Consider the following 20,042-nt stretch of genomic DNA (forward strand, 5'->3'; position numbering starts at 1 on the left):
AATCTTTTACTTTATTGTCTCCCTGTAACTACATGCAGCCCGTAGGAATCTATCCTCCAGTTAAGGTTCCTTTCATGTATTTTTCTATGGAAGAGCTCATCTATTTACAAAGTTTTGATAACCATTTGAAATTATTTCCCTTGTTTGCTTTTCCTCGCTGATTGCATTAAAAAACTTGTTAACTCATTTTTTTGTGAACTTGGGTGGTGTCTTGAGCTATTTTGCTCAAAGCTAACACTGTGCTACTTGAGACACAGCATCACATCCTTTTTTTCTGGTGGTTAATTAGTCTCAGTCTTTTCTGACTGGGCTGGCTTTGAACCATGATCCTCAGATCTCAACCTCCTGAGTAGCTAGGATTGCTGGTGTGAGCCACTTACACCCGGCTTCATTAACTCATTTTAAACAAGAATCCTTAATTACTTGTCTTTGCCTGAATCTAGTTCTCTCTCTCTCTCTCTCTCTCTCTCTCTCTCTCTCTCTCTCTCTCTCTCTCTCTCAATGGTGGTGGTACTAGAATATGAACTCATGCTTAGTAGAAAGGTGCTCTACAGCTAATTACATCTCCAGCCCCCCTTTTGTGTACTAGTATTTGATATAAGGTCTCAATTTTTGCCTCAGCATATGTCTGGACTGTGATTCTACTAATTTGTGCTTCCTACCATACCTGCAATGACAGGTGCACAACACCATGCCTATCTTCTTCCACTGAGTTGAAGTGTCACAAACCTTTTTGCCCAACCTAGCTTAGACCTGTGATCCTCTGAAATAGCTAAGATTACGGGCATAAAGCCACCATGTCCAAGAGAAAAGCATAGCAAACAGAAAACAAATTTTCTTCTTAACAAAGGTAAGTGAAATTAGTTTCTCAATAGGCATTTTTGTTTCACAAAAAATAGTAGTAAATCCAGTTCTTCTATAGTGCTTTTGCCTGTTAAAAAGTTGTTCATTTGTAGTTGATGGTCTGAATTTCTTAAACTGTATCTCAGTGAATAAAGAGCAAATTGACATGATGAAAACATCAAAACTCTTAAATACAGTTCTTACTTATTTTGTTTCTAACAATTGGTGGGGGATGGCAGGGGGTACCAGTATTGGATCTTGAACTCAGGGTCTTGCACTCTTGCTGAGCTTTTTTTGTTCATGATGGGCACTTTACCACTTGAGCCACATCTCCAGTTCATCATGAACCATTGACCCCTGGCCAACTATTCTTTTTTTATTCGATGTTGTTTTGTTTGTCTCTTTTGTTGTTTTGAGACAGCATATCACTATGTAGCCCAGGTTGGACTTGAACTCCTCATCCTCTTATCTCAACCTCTTGAGTTCTGGGATTACAAGGGTCTATCCCCTTCATCTATATGGTTGTTTTTGTTGTTGTTGTTGTTGTTGTTTGTTTGTTTTGAGTCTCCTGTGTAGCTCCAACTGGCCTCAAATTCAACTTTGTAGCCCAGCATGGCCCAAACACATGATCTACCTGTCCTACCTTCCCAGAAATGACAGGCATGTGCCATCATGCTCAGTTTCAGACTACTTTTGAAGTGTACTATATACAGCTGTACTCTGTTCTCTAAACCCTCATATGTTTAAGTGTTTCCAAATAAGAGAACAAAGAAGTAGAGATAGACTTGTATTTTCCTATCAACATTGCCTTTACTCTTCTTAAGGAGGAGTGACGAGAAGCTTAAAAACATTACAGTAATTTTCCAATATGCACATTTATTTTTCCCTAGAAGAGAACTGGGTAAACAACCAGCTGGGCAAATCAGGCTCATGGCCTGCATCTGCATAGCCTATACACTAAGAGTGCGTTTTACGTTTTTAAAGGTTGTGAGTGACAATAAAGAAAGATACATAGGGCTGGAAATGTGGCTTAGTGGTAGAGTGCTTGCCTAGCATACACGAAGCCCTGGATTTGATTCCTCAGCACCACATAAACAGGAAAAGCAGGAAGCGGTGCTGTGGCTCAAGAGGTAGAGTGCCAGCCTTGAGCAAAACAGAAGCCAGGGACAGTGCTCAGGCCCTGAGTCCAAGCCCCAGGACTGGCACAAAAAAGATACATAAAAGTTAGTGTATGTGAGTAGAAAAGCCTAAAATATTTACTGATATTTTATACCAAAAAGTGTCCTGATCCTTTTCCTTGATTTTTTCAAGACCAGGCAACCGAACCATGCCTCCAATCCTATCTTGATTTTTAACACACTTTTTTTTTTTTTTTTTTTGGCCAGTCCTGGGGCTTGGACTCAGGGCCTGAGCACTGTCCCTGGCTTCTTTTTGCTCAAGGCTAGCACTCTGCCACTTGAGCCACAGCGCTGCTTCTGGCCGTTTTCTGTATATGTGGTGCTGGGGAATTGAACCCAGGGCCTCCTGTATACGAGGCAAGCACTCTTGCCACTCGGCCATATCCCCAGCCCTTTAACACACTTTTTTTTTTTTTTGCCAGTCCTGGGCTTTGGACTCAGGGCCTGAGCACTGTCCCTGGCTTGTTTTTGCTCAAGGCTAGCATTCTGCCACTTGAGCCACAGCGCCACTTCTGGCCATTTTCTGTATATGTGGTGCTGGGGAATTGAACCTAGGACCTCCTGTATATGAGGCAAGCACTCTTGCCACTAGGCCATATCCCCAGCCCTTTAACACACTTTTTAATGTATAATTTGTATGCACTATAATTCACTCATTATTTTTATTTTTAATAATGCTTAGAATGTAATCAGGGCTTCATGCATACTGTACAAGCATGTTACCACTGAGCTGCACTCCCATCTTAAATTTACCCATTTTCATATACTCGTCAATGCATTTTAGAATATTCAGACATATGCAACTATCAACATAATATGTCTTTTGAACATCTTCATCATCCTACAAAGAAACTCCTTACTCATTGGCACTTATTTCTCATCCCTGTCAACATCCTAGATGTATTTTCTATGGTTTTGTCTGTCCTAAGTATCTTATATACGTGTTGTATAATTCATAGTCCTTTCTGACTGGCTTCTTTTAGAAATCTTCAAATGTTTTCAACTCTTTACATAGTATTTCATACCTTTCTATGGTTGTAAAACATTTTATTGTGTAGATATATCAAATTTTGTTCATCTATTCATCCATTAATGGGCATTGGCAGTTTCCAATTTTCAGCTATTATGAATAAGGATATGATAAACAGTCAAGTACACATTTTGTGATGGCAGTTTTTCATTTTGGTATTCAAAGATTTAGGTTGATGGCATATTCTATGGATGTTTGTTTGGCCTAGTTTGTTAATAGTGCTGTTTAAACCTTCTATGTCCTGAATGCTTTTCTGCCTAGTTTTTCTAGCCATTATTTAAAACAGGATGTTGAAGTCTCCAACTTCACAACCTTTTTCACCCTTTTTCATTCATCCTTTTTCTATTGTCTTTGGATCTAATGCCTCCTGCAACAGATTATAGCCATGATTTAACAAATATAATGTGACAATTTCTTCCTTTTATTACATTATATTTAATCTAGGCAGATTTAATGTTTTTGTTATATGTTCTGCCATTTTATAGTTTTGATTTTTATGTGTCTCAGACTTTTTCCTCAGAAGTTTTTTTTTTTAATGCCATCCTTTCTTTTGTATTAAGTGAATGTTTTCTACGGTAGTATTTTAGTTACTTTAATAATTTTTACGAAGTATTTTAGTTATTAGTGGATATTCTAGAGCATTCAATATATTAATATATATATATATATATTTTTGGCCAGTCCTGGGGCTTGGACTCAGGGCCTGAGCACTGTTCCTGGCTTCTTTTTGCTCAAGGCTAGCACTCTGCCACTTGAGCCACAGCTCCACTTCTGGCCATTTTCTGTATATGTGGTGCTGGGTAATTGAACCGAGGGCCTCATGTATAGGAGGCAAGCACTCTTGCCACTAGGCCATATCCCCAGCCCCCCAAAATATTATTTTTTAATCCATGTCTGATTATAAATTCCTTCACATCTGTTAATTCAGCTATCTGGAAGGCTGAGATCACAGTTTGAGGCCATTCAAGGGCAGTGTGGGTAGAAAAGTCCATGAGAGACTCTATGGTTTCCCTCATAGGGAATAATTAGTACAGGTTTAGGCTAGTCAAAGCAGAGGATCACAAGAGCCCAATAGCTATGCCCTTATGAACACATAAGATGATGCTAAGTGAAATAAACTCCATGTTATGGAAACAACTGTTTTATCATTGTTGTAATTACTTTCAACATGCCATGTGAAACCGTAGCTTCTATTGTTGATGATCCTCTTGTATCCCCTTCCTATGGTTGTACCCGTGCTATCACTGTGCCTCATCTGAATACCCTGGATACTGTATATACTGTTATTAGAACTAGGGAATGGAAAAGGAGTATCAAAATCGAGAGACAAAGGATAAAAAGACAAACGACTCCAAAAGCAAAACTTACAAAACCATTTGGTGTAAACCAACTGAACAACTCATGGGGGAGAGGGGAAGGGGGAGGGGGAGGGGGAAAATGAGGGAGGAGGTAATAAATTGTACAAGAAATGTACCCACTGCCTTACATATGGAACTATAAAAAAGAAAAAAAGAAAAGAAAAAAGAATATACACAAATGATTAATAGTAATAGGTGAATTCTCATTAAAAACTATGGAGGTCATTAAGCAGTGGGGTAACATTCAAAACATCACTTTGACAATACATAAGTAATTATTCAGAAAAAAAGAAAAGTCCATGAGATGCCACTAGCTATGGGTAGTGATGTACACTGGCCATCCAGCTATGATGGAAAACATAACATAGACAGGTCACAGTCCAATAGTCTACCTGGACAGGAAATTAGACCCTTCCTCAAAAATAACCAGTGCAAAAAAGAGTTGAAGGCATGGCTCAGTACCAAAATGAAAAGGGAAAAATGGAAATGCAATTCTGGTTTCTTCCTCTCTTTTTGCTCTATTATATTATACATATACATATATATTTCAAACACCAATATATCTTATCTAAACAGCAGTACATCTTATCATTTCACTCTATAGGATTCTGTATCTTTTGTTGCCAGTCCTAGGCCTTGAACTCAAGGCCTGAGTACTGTCTCTGGCTTCTTTTTTTTTTCTCAAGGCTAGCACTCTGCCACATGAGCCACAGTGTCACTTCTGGCCAATTTCTATATATGTGGTGCTGAGGAATCGAACCCAGGGCTTCCTGTATATGAGGCAAGCACTCTTGCCACTAGGCCATATTCCCAGCCCCAGGATTCCACATCTTTTTAAAGAACTGAGGAAAGAAAATATATAATTTGTTATATTACCTTTCTCAATTACCATTTCTCCTGATCTTCATTTCTTCCTGTGGATCCAAGTTGTCACACAGTCTCATTTTCTGACCCTCAAACAGCCTTACTTCCATTTGTGCTTTTTTTGTTGTAATTGTCAAATACTATATTTTTATTAGAGGCATCGTAATGTAAATATGCATATATAAATACATCTTTATGTGTTTATATTACTTATTATGCAATTGATTTTTTTCCTTTGGGTACTGGAGATTGAATTCAGAACTGTACTACTGAGCTACTATCTCAGCCCTACAATTGCTAAACAGTTAAGAGAACAAAGAGAAAATATTTATTTATCGATTCTATCTATCTAACCAATCTTGGGGCCTGAACTCTGGGCCTGGGTGCTGTCCTTAACTTCTTTTGCTCAAGGTGAGCACTCTACCACTTGGGCCCAGCTCCACTTGTGGCTTTTTTGAGCATTTTATTGGAAATAAGAGTCTCATGGACTTCCTTGCCCTGTCTGGCTTTGAACCACAATCCTCAGATCTCGGCCTCTTGAATAGCAAGGATTACAGGCATGAAACACCAGTGCCCAGCTATACTGTCTTTTATAGTTATGTAATTACTTTTACTAGTGCCTTTTCCTACAGTCTGAATTCAAATTGCTGTCTGATATCACTTGCTTTCAGCCTAGGAAGAAGTTCCTGGAGAGAAAGTCTCTCAGCTTTTGTTTATCTGAGAATGACTTCATTTCATCTTCAGTTCTAAACAATATTTTGGTGCACTATTACTTTTCTTTCAGAACTATGCAGTGTGAGGTATAGAATCCAGGACCTTACAAAAGCTAAGCAAATGTTCCACTGTACTGTATCCCCAACACCTTATCGTTTTGAATGTTACCCCACTGCTTAATGACCTCCATAGTTCTTAATGAGAATTCACCTATTACTATTAATCATTTGTGTGTATTCTTTTTTTTTTTTCTTTTTTTTTATAGTTTCATATGTTAGGCCATGGGTACATTTCTTGTACTATTTGTTACCTCCTCCCTCATTCCCCCTCCACCCTCTCCCTTTCCCTTGCCCCCTATGAGTTGTTAAGTTGGTTTACACCAAATGGTTTTGCAAGTATTGCTTTTGGAGTCGTTTGTCTTTTTATCTTTGTCTCTAGATTTTGATATTCCCTTTCCCTTCCCTAGTTCTAATACCAGTATATACAGTATCCAGGGTACTCAGATGAGATACATTGATAGTCCGGGTACAACCACAAGAAGGGGATACAAGAGGATCATCAACAAACAAAGCTACTGTTTCACATGGCATGTTGAAAGTAATTACAACAGTGATATAACAGTTGTTTCCATAACATGGAGTTCATTTCACTTAGCATCATCTTATGTGTTCATAAGGGCATAGCTATTGGGCTCTTGTGATCCTCTGCTGTGACTAGCCTAAACCTGTACTAATTATTCCCTATGAGGGAAACCATGTTTCTTTGGGTCTGGCTCACTTCACTTAGTATAGTTTTTACCAAGTTCTTCCATTTCCTTACGAATGGGGCAATGTCATTCTTTCTGATAGAGGTATAAAATTCCATTGTGTATATGTACCACATTTTCCTGATCCATTCGTCTACTGAGGTGCATCTGGGTTGGTTCCATATTTTAGCTATGACAAATTGTGCTGCAATGAACATTGTTGTGCTGGTGGCTTTAGTGTGTTCTTGTTTGTGGTCCTTTGGGTAGATGCCCAAAAATGGGGCTGCTGGGTCATAGGGGAGCTCTATGTTTAGCCTTCTGAGGAATCTCCATACTGCTTTCCAGGGTGGCTGAACCAGTTTACATTCCCACCAACAGTGAAGTAGGGTTCCCTTTAGGCCACATCCCCTCCAACACTTGTTATTGTTAGTTTTCTTGATAAAGGACATTCTAACTGGGGCTAGGTGGAATCTCAATGTTGTTTTGATTTGCATTTCCTTTATGGCAAGTGATGTAGAGCACTTTTTCATATGTCTCTTGGCCATTCTCATTTCCTCATCATAGAAGTCTCTTTTGAAGTCTTTAGCCCACTTGTTGAGGGGGCTGTTGCTTCTTTGAGGTTTTGTTTTGGAGGACTTTAATTTTTTTTAGTTCTGCATATATTTTAGATATTAGGCCTTTGTCTGTTGTATGGATGGTAAAGATCTTTTCCCAGTCTGTGGGCTTTCTGTTTATCTTGCAAGCTATGTCCTTTGCCCTGAAGAAGCTCTGCAGTTTGATGCAGTCCCATTTGTCCAACCTTTCTTTGATTTGTAGCATTTCTGGGCCTTTATTAAGGAAGTTTCGTCCTGTGCAAAGGAGACCAAGTGTTTCTCCTACTCCTTCTTGTAGTGTTTTCAGGGTAACTGTTTTTATTTCGAGGTCTTTGATCCATTTGGAATTGATTTTGGTGCAGGGTGATACATAAGGATCTAGTTTTAGTCTGTTGCATGTGTTGAACCAGTTTTGCTGGCACCATTTGTTAAACAGGTATCTTTCTTCTATCCTATTTATTTTGTTACTTTATCAAAGATTAAGTAGGCATAGTTCTGTGGGTTCATTTCTGGGTCTTCAATTCTGTTCCATTGGTCTTCAGGCCTGTTCCTGTGCCAATACCAAACTGTTTTTATTACTCTACCTTCATAATACAGCTTGAAGTTGGGTATTGTAATTTCTCCAGCACTGTTCTTTCTGCTTAGGATTGTTTTTGCTATCCGGGGTCTTTTATTTGTTCCATATAAATTTTTGGATTGCTTCCTCTATTTCATTAAAAAATGGTTTTGGGTTATTAATGGGTATTGCATTGAATTTGTAGATAGCCTTTGGCAATATTGCCATTTTGACAACATTAATCTTTCCAATCCAGGAGCATGGGAGGTTTTCCCATTTCCTTAGTTCTGCCTTAATTTCGTTTTTCATGGTTTTAAAGTTCTCATCATAGAGGTCTTTCACTTCTTTGGTTAAGTTTATTCCTAGGTATTTTATGTTTTCTGAGGCTATTGCAAAAGGAGTTGCTTTCCTGATTTCAGCCTCGTTCTTCAGGCCATTGGCATATAGAAAGGCCATTGATTTTTGAGGGTTTATTTTTATCCTGCTTCTTTACCAAAGTTTTGGATCAGCTCTAGTAGGTTGAGGGTAGAGTCTATGGGGTTCTTTAGGTATAGGATCATGTCATCTGGGAAAAGAGAAAGTTTAACTTCATCTTTTTCTATTTGGATCCCCTTTATATTTTCTTCTTGCCTAATTGCTCTGGCTAGGAATTCTAGTACTATGTTGAAGAGGAGAGGAGAGAGCGGACATCCCTGTCTTGCTCCTGATTTTAAAGGGAATGGCTTTAGTTTTCACCGTTTAGAATTATGCTTGCTGTTGGTTTGTCATAGACTGCCTTTATAATATTCAGGAATGTTCCCTGGATTCCCAGTTTTTCCAGGGCTTTTAGCATAAATGGGTGCTGGATTTTATCAAACGCTTTTTCCGCATCTAGGGACATAACCATGTGATTCTTTACCTTGCTCCAGTTGATGTGGTGGATTACATTAATTGACTTGCGTATATTGAACCAACGTTGCATCCCTGGGATGAATCTAGTTTGATCATGGTGTATGATTTTTTTGATGACCTGTTGAAGTTGATTGGCCAGAATTTTGTTGAGAAATTTTGCATCAATGTTCATCAGGGAAATCAGTCTATAGTTCTCTTTCCGTGATGGGTCCTGTAATAGGGAGGCCAGATCTGCCCAGTGCCATCATTAACTGTGGAGGGACTTCAGATTGACTCCAGCTCAGATAAGAGCAGAAGCCAACTCCATCTCCACTAAGCCGTCCCCCACCCTATTCAGGGAAGCTCCCCTTTACTATGTTAAGTTATGTAGATTGACTACCTGAGGCCTGGGAGCTTCAAGGGAACCTGTGTCCTCCTCTTTATTATGATAAGTTATGTAGATTGACCACCTGAGGCCTGGAAGCTCCAAGGAAACCTGCTATGAGTAGGCATAGAATGATAGGTAGTTCAAATAGATATTATGAGACAGACTGTAACTCTATTGGCCAACTGTGTGCGGCCTATCATGCTCTGTAAGTGTTGTATCTTCATTGGTCACCTGCGTGTGACAAGTTTGTCTGTGATGTTTGCCTTATAACCAGGCTGGAAGGCCACACGGACACGCGGTCCCAGCTCCCGAGTCTGGGCTGCACAGGTGTGCGTGGTTCCAGCTCCCGAGTCTGGACTGCACTCGTGCGGTCGGTCCCAGCTCCCGAGTCTGGGCCCTGATCCTGTACTGGTGGTCGGCAGTTTCGGCTCCCGAGTCTGGGCTGCAACCAAGGCCAGTCAGTTCACTTTTTGTTCACTTTTTACTTCCCCAATAAATCTGTCTTTTTACCACCTTGTAGCTGGAGACTGTGTGGTGGACTCTTGGGGGAACCAGGAATCCCCTCCCTTGGGGGGGGGACCTCGATTCATTGTAGCAAACCCCCACTCTACTTCAGGTCCCTGCCTTGTTTTGAGATGAGTGTTATACTGGCTTCATAGAATTTGTTTGGTAGTGTGCCCGGCCCGCGGAGTTTCGTCAACAGGAGCCCGAGGGGGAATTGACCTGAATGAGAGACAAACCTGACACAAGGAGGGAGACCAAGACAGGATTCTGATCAAGGTCTCAAACTTTATTTTCGCAGGGCAGCTTATATAGTAATCAGCAAAGGGTAACTCATGTAGACAGGGTGATTAGGTTGCTAGGTTACAGAACCATGGGATGCTCTTTCCCAGGTCAGGGACTGGGTGGAAAGTTCACAAGGTTGTGAATTAAAACTAGACAAGATGTTAGGCTTAACAGGCAAGGTTGTAAAAGCATCAAACATTCTTATCAGCTAAGTCTTATAGTGTCTTATTGTTAGAGCATGACAAACAGTGCCAGATTTCCTTATCAGTTAAGTTTTATAGTTTCTTTAAGTTACATCCTGACAGCTATTTTGGCTCCCGGCAGTAGTGAACTTTCTCTTTCAATTTCATTGAAGAGTTTGAGAAATATTGGTGTGAGTTCTGTTTTGAAGGCCTTGTAGAATTCTGCTGTGAATCCGTCTGGACCTGGGATTTTCTTGGATCGGCGATCTCTTATTGCCACTTTTATTTTCAATGCTGGATATGGGTCTGTTTAGAAGGTTTAAATCTTCATGGTTGAGTTTGGGGATATCAATTTTTTCTAGGAAATCGTCCATTTCTTCCAGGTTCTCGAATTTGTTGGAGTAAACGCTTGCAAAATAGTCCCTTATTGTGTTCTGAATTTTGGTTGTTTTTGTGGTGATGTTACCTGTTTCATCTCTGATCTTGTTTATTTGGGTGTGCTGCCTTTGTTTTTTGGTCTTTGTTTGCTAGGGGTCTGTCTATTTTGTTAATTTTTTCAATGAACCAACCCTTTGTTTTGTTGATTCTTTTTTTTTCAAATTTTTATTATCACACTGATGTACAGATAGGTTACAGTTTCATACGTTAGGCATTGGATACATTTCTTGTACTGTTTGTTACCTCATCCCTCATTCCCCCCTCCCTCCTCCTCTTTTCCCCTTCTCCCCATGAGGTGTTCAGTTCACTTACACCAAACAGTTTTGCAAGTATTGCTTTTGTAGTTGTTTGTCTTTTTTTACCCTGTGTCTCTCGATTTGGGTATTCCCTTTCAATTTCCTAGTTCTAATACCAGTATACACGGTTTCCAATATACTCAGATAAGATTACAGAGATAGTGTGGAGACAATATGCAGAACTAAAAAAATTACCTTCCTCCAAAACAAAACCACAAAGAACCAACAGCCCCCTCATCAAGTGGGCTAAAGACTTACAAAGAAACTTCTCTGATGAGGAAATGAGAATGGCCAAGAGACATATGAAAAAGTGCTCTACATCACTGGCCATAAAAGAAATGCAAATCAAAACAACATTGAGATTCCATCTCACCCCAGTAAGAATGTCATATATCAAGAAAACTAACAATACCAATTGTTGGAGGGGATGTGGCCAAAAGGGAACCCTACTTCATTGTTGGTGGGAATGTAAACTGGTTCAGCCACTCTGGCAAGCCGTATGGAGATTCCTCAGAAGGCTAAATATAGAACTCCCCTATGACCCAGCAACCCCACTTTTGGGTATCTATCCAAAAAAACCACAAACAAAATCACAGTAAAGCCACAAGCACAACAATGTTTTGTTGATTCTTTCTATGGTGTTCTTTGACTCTAAGTCATTTAATTCTGATTTTATTTTAATTATTTGCTTCTGTCTACTGGCTTGGGATTTGGCTTGTTGTTCTCTTTCGAGGAGCTTAAGGTGCTTCCTTTAGTTGTTGAAATGCTGTTTCTCCAGTTTGTTGATGTAGGCACTCAGAGATAAAAATTTTCCTCTGAGTACTGCCTTTGCTGTGTCCCAAAGGAGCTGATACTTTGTGTGTTCATCTCGGTTTAATTACATAAACATTTGAATTTCCGTTTTAATTTCTTCAATGACCCACTGATGGTTCAGCAGTGTGTTGTTTAGTCTCCATGAATTGTAGGATTTTCTGTGGTGGCTGTTTGAATTGAGCTCTAATTTTATTCCATTGTGGTCTGAGAGAATGCAGGGAATAGTTTCAATACTTCTGAATTCGTACAGATTTGCTTTGTGCCCTAAGATGTGTTCTATTTTGGAGAATGTTCCATGTGCTGCTGAAAAGAATGTATATTCTGGTGTTGCTGGATGGTGTTCTGTAGATGTTGGTTAAGTCTAGTTGGTCTATACAATTGTTTAGTTCTGTGGTTTCTTTGCTCAGTTTTTGGCATGTTGATCTGTCCAGAGGTGACAGTGGAGTGTTAAAGTCTCCAACTATCAATGTGTTTGGGTCTATGAGTGTTTTTACAGTCAGTAGTGTTTGTTTGATGAAGTTGGGTGCTCCTGTATTTGGGGTATAGATATTTAGGATGGTTATATCCTCCTTAAGTATGTAGTAACCTTCTTTGTCTCTTCTTACTGTTTTTAAATTGAAGTCAATTTTATCTGATACTAGGATTGCAACTCCAGCCTGCTTATGGGGGCCGTTTGCTTGGTAGGTTTTATTCCAGCCTTTCACTTTTAGAAGATGTTTGCTTTTGCTGGATAGATGTGTCTCTTGGAGGCAGCAGAAAGACGGATCTTGATTTTTGATCCAACTTATGAACCTATGTCGTTTAATTGGAGAATTAAATCCATTAATGTTGAGAGTTAGGATTGTGAAATGATCGTTTGTTCCTTTCATTATAGCTATTTTGTTAAAAGCTGTGTCTTCCCAATTCTTGATCCAATATTCTGGTTTTCTATTTAGGGTTCATTTCTCTGTCTGTATTGTGATCTTGATTATTTTCCATATGTAGTACATCCTTGAGGATTTTCTGTAAAGCTGGTTTGGTGGAGATATATTATTTCAGTTTTTCCTTACTGTGAAAGACTTTTATTTGACCTTCGGCTATGAATGAGAGTTTAGCTGGGTACAGTATTCTTGGTTGATAGTTATTTTTCTTTAGGGTTTGGAATACCTCATTCCGGGCTCTGCTTGCTTTCATGGTCTCTGCTGAGAAGTCGGGGTAATTCTGATTGGTTTTCCTTTATATGTGATTATTTTCTTCTCCCTAGCAGCTTTAACGATTCTGTCCTTGAACTCTATTGATCCTGTTGAGATGTCCTATTCTGGTCTGGTCAGTTTGGGCTTCTAAATGCTTCTTGTATCTGGATAGGTCTATCCTTATGGATATTTGGGAAGTTCTCAGGTAATATTCTGTTAAGTAGGTTGCCTATCCCATTAACCTCTTTCTACAAGTTTTCCTCAATACCTATTATCCTTAAATTGGGCTTCCTGGTCATGTCTTGAATCTCCTGTAGCGATCTGTTTTGTTGCTTGGACTGGATTTGTATTGATTTTTGATCTTTCTCCATAGAATCTAAGGAATCTTCAGCTCCTGAAATTCGATTTTCTGCTTCAGTTAGTCGGGACTGTAGGCTAGTTACTTGATTTCGAATATCTTTTGCTTCTGACTGGTCTTTCCTGATAATTTCCATGTCATTTCTTAGGTCTTGTATGGACTTCTTTACTTCATTAACTTCATTACTTTGGTTTTGAGAGTTGTCTCTCAAATCTTTAAGCTGGTTAGCTATCTCTTCATTTGACTCTTGAAGTTCATTTATCTTTCTATTTGTGGATGCCATGAAATTCTCCATTAATTTTTGCTTTGCCTCCTCATGCTCTAGAATAATTGACTGAAGAGATTCAAACTTTTCATTTATCATGTTTATCAGTAGACTTTGTAGAGCTTTTTGGGGGTTCTCTTCTATGTCTTTGATTGACTGCTCTGCTTCCTGCTTGTTTTGAGTGGGGGATAAGACTTCATTGTTTGCCATCTTTCTTGTGTTTCTTCTGCCCATTTGAATTGGGAATGCCAGTCTACCAGCACCTGTGAGCACCGTTTAAGACCCAAAGCAGCCCTTAGCAAGCACTGTTGTGTAAATCTTACAAGTTCACAATTATGTACAGTTACCCTGTATACCTGTCTATAAAATTTGATTTGGTGTTCCTAAAGAATACAATTTCAATATAACAACTGATCCTGGTCCCTGTATTCAGTAGTTACTTATTTACTGTTACAACCCTATACGCAATTCTTGTTTTTATATTAAGTTCTTTTAGGACTGGCTTTCTCTATGAACCCCTTTGATTCACTCGGATTAAGCTGGGATACCCTCTATCCAATAACCAGGAGTCATTGGAGACTGGAGGTCCAGGCAGTAAGTCAGGAGGGTAAGTTGGAGGTAGTAAAGAGAATAGAGTAAAATGTATTGGGGAGGGGAGGTGGTGATTTTGGTTTAGTTTCAGTGACGTGGAAGTGTCGAAAAGAGGAGAATCAGTAGAGAGAATAAGGTTGCAATGATAGATAATGGAGAGTTAGCAGAAAAGAGTGGAGGTGGTCTTCATAGGAAAGTAAGTTTTAAAGAAAGAGAACGCAAAGAGAGAAATAAAGTAAAAATAGTGGGAGACAGAAGCACACAACAGAGAAAAATTATTTAAAAAAGAAAATAAAATAAAAAGGAAAAAAATCAGAAAAGGAACAACCCAAACAAACAGAAAAGAAAAAAAAACTTGATAAAACAAACAGGTAAAAATAGAAAACACTGGGGAAAAAAAAACGACAATGTTTCTGAATTGAAAAAAAAATTTTTTTTTTAAAGTTTAAGAAATGTGGAGGAGGAAAGATGGCGCTGATAGAATAGGGAGGCACCCCGACTCGCTCCAACGGCATAGTGAGCTGGGAACTCCAACACCCAACACCCCATCAAGAACCCAGCAAAACCAGCAGCCAGAAGCAGTGGAGAAACGCAGGAAAACAAAAAGGAGCAAAAAAGAAGAACCGAAAACCTACACGGAGCCGGAGATTCACCGGGGCACCCTCCCCCCACCAGCTGACCCTGGCCCAAACAGGGCCAGGCTGGGAAAGGGGAACCCGGCGATCGGCAGACAGGCTTCCGGGAGCGCAGAATTCATATAGTGGGAGACCCCACGGACACAAGGCAGGGTGCGGACCAAGACACACACCAGCAGCGACGAGAAGTCCGGGTCCACACCGGGTTCGGACAAGGGAACTCAGCACGGCAGAAACCGGGAACCAGGGAAGCCACCACGACACTTAGCCAACCCCTGGAGGGCCAACGGCTGCGCGGGACACACACACAAAGCAGCAAAAGTGAGTGCCCTCCCTCCCCCTCCCCTACCCCTGAGGGAACAAAGAACCCCCAAATCAGGCGGGAAGCTCCCATCAGGCGCTGGGAAGCCAGTTTAGCAGGGGAAGGGCGAAACAGCCCCAAGCCCCCACAGGTTCCTGAACTGGCAGAACCGGCCCCGCCCCCTTCCCAACAGGGGCCGGGAGACGGCCAGTTGTGCAAACCCCACCCGAGGTGCCTGGACCTCGCAGACTCTTACAACTAAAATCACAGGCGCTGGTGGGCAATTCCAGCCCAGCAGGGCCACCTGAGCCTGATCACATCCCCCACTCACAGCAGAGGTGAGGTCTGAAGGTGCCAAGCCACACCCGGACAGTCGATCCCACTGGACCCCACACATACCGCCCCCCCCCCCCCAACGGACTCGTGGGAGGGCCCAAGCACAACCCAACAACCCAGGACTTTCTCTGGGAGGCATATCCTGCCGAAGTGCCTGTTGCAGTGGACGCACAGCGCACAGGAGGGTGGGGCCCCCGGCGACAGCACCCGCTCTGGTAGGCGTACCCTGCACTGGTGGGCGGGGCCACAGCGGCAGCACCTGCTGCCGTAGACACGTCTACACAGGAGGGAGGGAGGAGCTACAAACCAAACCTGAGAAGCCATCCAGATCTCCAGATGCGCAAATCACAAAGAAACATAACTCAGTTCATCAAAGGGCAAACCAACTCGCCAGCTCCAAAAAGCAGCACGACTGAAGAGGAGATGGAGACTAAAAAAGCAAATGAGGCCATGTTAACAGGAATGATCGAAAGCGTCAGAAATGAAATCAGAAAACAATTCCAGGAATTTAGAGCGGAAATCTGGAAGGACACCCAGGAAACCAAGAAATAAATGGAAGCAAAACTGGATACAATGCAAGCCTGCTTTAAAGAAATGGAAGCAAAAATGGATACAATGCAAGCTGCCTTTAAAGAAAATCTCCACATCCTGAGAATTGAAATGCATGAAAAAATAGATTTAAAATACAACTCTTTAAAGGAAGAAATCTCCACGATCAGAGCTGAAATGACAACCATAAATAGCACTCTGACATCCATAAACTCTGCAATTGAAACCATAACACAAAGAGTAGACCACATAGAATCCAGAATCTCTCGCCTGGACGATGAAGCAGCTGACAACAACCAGAAAATGACCACACTCCAAGAAAAGGTGAAGCTTCAGGGAAGACTAATCCAGGAACTAATGGACAAAGACAAGAGATATAATCTGCGCATAATTGGAATAGAAGAAGGAGCCAAATACCAGAGCAGAGGGCTTAATCATGTTCTCAATAAAGTTATTGCAGAAAACTTCCCCACTCTCACAGGGGACCCCATCCAGGTAACCGAAGCCTATAGGACACCTGGCAGGCCAGACCCCAGGAAAGCCACCCCAAGGCACATAATATTCAAGACTACAGACCTCAAGATTAAAGAGCAAATTCTGAATTCAGCCAAAGCGAAGAAGGAAACTTTTTTCAATGGGAAGAGGATTCGAATAACATCCGACTTATCCACACAAACTTACCAAGCTCGAAGTGAGTGGAAGAACACCATCCAAGTACTCCAGAATAACAATTTACAACCTCAGATCAAATATCCAGCGAAATTGGAGTTCACATTCGAAGGGAGAACCAGATCTTTCCACACCAAAGAGGAGCTAAAGGAGTATGTGAATAAAAAACCAGCCCTACAGCGAATATTAAGAGGGGAACCCCAGCCAACAGAGATCGTAAAAGACACACAGACAGAATCAGAAAGAAACTTCAATAGCCAAATTCCAGCAGAAATACAAGCTCACTAAAGACAAGAAAAAAAAAAAAAAGAAGAAAAAACAGCCCACCAAGAAAATGGAAGGAGAAAAAAAACACCCTTATCCTTGATCTCTTTAAATATAAATGGTTTAAACTCCCCGATAAAGAGGAGCAGACTGGCAGAATGGATTCGCAAACAAAAAGTTGACATCTGCTGTCTACAAGAGACCCACCTTACAGCAAGGGACAAAAACAGGCTTCGAGTGAAAGGATGGAGCAAGATCTACCAAGCAAATGCATCCACCAAAACGGCAGGTGTAGCCATCCTGATCTCAGACAAGCTGGACTTCTCTTTAAAGTCCACTCAAAAAGACAAAGAAGGACACTACATATTAATACAAGGAAAAATCCAGAATCAAGAAATCACGGTGATAAATGTATACTCACCAAACAAAAGAGGCCCGACATATGTCAAGCAAATTCTCAAAGAATTACAGAGCAAGATAGACGCAAACACAATCATAGTGGGTGACTTTAATACTCCTCTCTCTCCAAGAGACAGATCCAACACCCAGAAGATTAGTAAGGGAGCTGAGGACCTAAATAACACCATTTCCCAAATGGATCTAACAGACCTATATACAACCTTTCACCCCACAGAGACCCAATACACCTTCTTTTCAGCAACCCATGGATCATATTCCAAAATAGACCACGTCATAGCCCACACAAAGAACCTCAGCAAATACAAAAGTATTGACGTCATCCCATGTATTATATCTGATCACAGTGGATTAAAGGTAACCCTCAACAACAAAGGATACCACAGAGCCTATACACACTCTTGGAGGCTAAACCCCACGCTGCTATCCAACACTTGGGCCACAGATCAAATTAAAGATGAAATCAACGAATTCATAAGCCACAATGACAAAGAAAACACATCACAAAGAAACCTATGGGACACAGCTAAGGCAGTGCTGAGGGGCAAGATCATTGCACTCAGCACCCACATTAAAAGAATGGAAGCAGAGCAGGTGAATACCCTCACGATGAAACTAAAACAACTGGAGAAACAAGAAATGACAGAATCTAAAACGACTAGGGGGGGAGAGATCACAAAGATTAAAGAAGAGATAAATCTGATTGAAAATAGAAAGACCATTCAACAAATAAATAAGACTAAAAGCTGGTTCTTTGAGAAAATAAACAAAATTGACAGACCCCTTGCAAGACTTACAAAAAAAAGAAGAGAAGAGACTCATATTCATAAAATCAGGGACTCCACAGGAAAAATTACAGCAAGTACACACGATATTCAAACAATCATAAGGAGCTATTTCCAAAACCTCTACTCAGCAAAAAACAATAATTTTACAGAAATGGATCAATTCTTAGAGAAGTACAAACTGCCCAAACTAAACCAAGAAGCAATAAATCAACTAAATAAACCAATAACTTACGGTGAGATACAGGAGGTAATCAAGAACCTCCCTACTAAGAAAAGCCCAGGCCCAGATGGATTCACCAATGAATTCTACAAAACCTTTAGTGAGGAGCTAATTCCAATACTCCTCAAACTCTTCCGCGAAATAGAAATGGAGGGAGAAATCCCAAACTCATTCTACGAAGCTAATATCATACTCATTCCCAAACCAGGCAAAGATCCAACAAAAAAAGAGAACTACAGACCAATATCACTAATGAACACAGATGCAAAGCTCCTCAATAAAATATTAGCTAATAGGATCCAGAAACTGATCAAGAATATCATACATCATGACCAAGTAGGCTTCATCCCTCAGTCACAAGGATGGTTCAACACCCGTAAATCAATCAACGTAATTCACCACATAAACAGAACTAAAATCAAGAATCACATTGTTATCTCAGTCGATGCCCAAAAATCCTTTGACAAAATACAACATCCATACCTATTAAAAGCTTTGGAGAGAACAGGAATAGATGGAACATTCCTCAAAACAATAAAAGCCATATACAACAGACCAACTGCTAATATCATATTAAATGGAGAGAAACTTAAATCATTCCCTCTAAACTCAGGAACAAGACAAGGATGCCCACTCTCCCCTCTTCTGTTCAACATAGTGCTGGAATCCCTAGCCATAGCAATAAGGCAAGAGGAGGACATCAAAGGGATCCACATCGGCAAGGAAGAAATCAAGTTATCCCTATTCGCAGACGACATGATCTTATATCTGACGGACCCAAAAAACTCAGTACCCAAACTCCTACACCTAATAAACCAATTTGGCAAAGTAGCAGGATACAAAATCAACCCACAAAAGTCAGCAGCTTTTCTGTACACCAGCAATAGACAAACAGAAAAGGAAATTATGGAAACAATTCCATTTACAGTAGCCAAAAAAAGAATAAAGTACCTAGGGATCAACTTAACCAAGGACGTGACGGAACTATTCAATGAAAACTACAAAAATTTAATAGGGGAAATCAAAGAAGACACAAGGAGATGGAAAGACCTCCCATGCTCATGGGTAGGCAGAATCAATATAGTGAAAATGGCTATATTGCCCAAACTGTTATACAAATTCAATGCAATGCCTATCAAAATCCCAGCCACATTCTTCACTGAAATAGAGAAACCAATCCATAAATTCATATGGAACAGCAAAAAACCTAGAATAGCCAAAGCAATTCTAGGCAAAAAAAGCAGTGCAGGAGGTATCACAATACCTGACTTCAAGCTCTACTACAAGGCCATCATAACAAAAACAGCATGGTATTGGTATAAAAACAGATCGGAAGACCAATGGATTAGAACTGAAGACCCAGAAATAAAACAGCACTCTTACAGCCAACTGATATTCGACAAAGGAGCTAAAGACATACAATGGAATAAACATAGCCTCTTCAACTACTGGTGCTGGGAAAACTGGGCAGCCATATGCAGAAAACTCAAAGTAGACCCAAGCCTATCACCATGCACCAAGATCAACTCAAAATGGATCAAGGACCTCAACATCAGACCTGAATCCTTGAAACTACTGAAGGACAGAGTAGGAAAGACACTAGAACTTATAGGCACAGGAAGGAACTTCCTGAATAGAGTCCCAGGGGCACAACAGATAGGGGAGAGACTCGACAAATGGGACTACTACAAATTAAAAAGTTTCTGCACAGCTAAGGACATAGCCACCAAACTACAAAGACAGCCAACGATATGGGAAAGGATATTTACCAGCACAGCAACAGACAAAGGCCTGATATCAGTCATCTACAGAGAACTCAAAAA

The 20,042-nt window shown here is 40.5% G+C and overlaps 1 protein-coding gene across 1 annotated transcript in view; it reads left to right on the forward strand.

Annotated features, from left to right (window-relative positions):
* Tex11 (testis expressed 11) overlaps positions 1–20,042 on the forward strand; it is a 237,579-nt gene that overhangs the window by 160,558 nt on the left and 56,979 nt on the right. The window lies entirely within an intron of this gene.

The sequence above is a fragment of the Perognathus longimembris genome, chromosome 28 (assembly GCF_023159225.1).
Source record: "Perognathus longimembris pacificus isolate PPM17 chromosome 28, ASM2315922v1, whole genome shotgun sequence".
NCBI classification, from domain to species: domain Eukaryota; kingdom Metazoa; phylum Chordata; class Mammalia; order Rodentia; family Heteromyidae; genus Perognathus; species Perognathus longimembris.